Source organism: Perkinsus marinus (assembly GCF_000006405.1).
Source record: "Perkinsus marinus ATCC 50983 genomic scaffold scf_1104296929302, whole genome shotgun sequence".
Classification (NCBI taxonomy): domain Eukaryota; phylum Perkinsozoa; order Perkinsida; family Perkinsidae; genus Perkinsus; species Perkinsus marinus.
Window position 1 is genome coordinate 735 of NW_003216506.1, and position 1,007 is coordinate 1,741.

The 1,007-nt window shown below is 50.2% G+C and overlaps 2 non-coding genes across 2 annotated transcripts; both read right to left on the minus strand.

Annotated features, from left to right (window-relative positions):
- Nucleotides 1–524: 524 nt before the first annotated feature.
- On the minus strand, nt 525–604 carry Pmar_PMAR001573. The gene has a single exon. It is a non-coding gene; the product is annotated as a tRNA-Leu (tRNA).
- Nucleotides 605–790: 186 nt separating this feature from the next.
- Nucleotides 791–870, minus strand: Pmar_PMAR001574. Its single transcript has one exon. It is a non-coding gene; the product is annotated as a tRNA-Leu (tRNA).
- Between the last annotated feature and the right edge of the window lie 137 nt (nt 871–1,007).

Consider the following 1,007-nt stretch of genomic DNA (forward strand, 5'->3'; position numbering starts at 1 on the left):
CCCTTCGGGGGGGAATATTTAGCCCTCTGGCGAGGGCTAAATGATGAGCCACTGGCGCCTTAAGCCAGCGCCTTAGACCACTCGGCCAAACTGTCGATGAGTGCTTCAAGATTCATAGCCGAGGTGACGCATCGCTCTGCCAAACCAGAGGAGACAAAAATGGGTTGAACGGTTTCTAGGAGTTGCGATGGCGCAATATCGATCAGAAGGTGTTGATCCTGCACTACCTCGCTTCTGAAAAGGTCTCGGTTCTTAATATAACCCCAGTCAGGTATATAGACTGACAGCGGTGGGGTTCGAACCCACGCCCTTTCGGACTGACGCTCGGCCAAACTGTCGATGAGTGCTTCACGATTCATAGCCGAGGTGATGCATCGCTCTGCCAAACCAGAGGACACAAAAATGGGTTGAACGGTTTCTGCGAGGTGCGATGGCGCAATATCGATCAGAAGGTTTTGATCTTGTACTACCTCGCTTCTGAAAAGCTCTGGGTTCTCAATATAACACCAGTCAGGTATATAGACTGACAGCTGTGGGGTTCGAACCCACGCCCTTTCGGACTGGCGCCTTAAGCCATCGCCTTAGACCACTCGGCCAAACTGTCGATGAGTGCTTCAAGATTCATAGCCGAGGTGATGCATCGCTCTGCCAAACCAGAGGACACAAAAATGGGTTGAACGGTTTCTGCGAGGTGCGATGGCGCAATATCGATCAGAAGGTTTTGATCTTGCACTACCTCGCTTCTGAAAAGGTCTGGGTTCTCAATATAACACCAGTCATGTATATAGACTGACAGCTATGGGGTTCGAACACACGCCCTTTCGGACTGGGGCCTTAAGCCAGCGCCTTAGACCACTCGGCCAAACTATCGATGAGAGCTGTAAAAATCATAGCGGAGAAGATGCGTTACACTATAGGACATGACACAAAAACGGTTTCGAACCGTTTCCGCGGAATGCGTTCTTCATCAAATCACACGAAGAGAAATTTCTTACAGCTGTGGGATC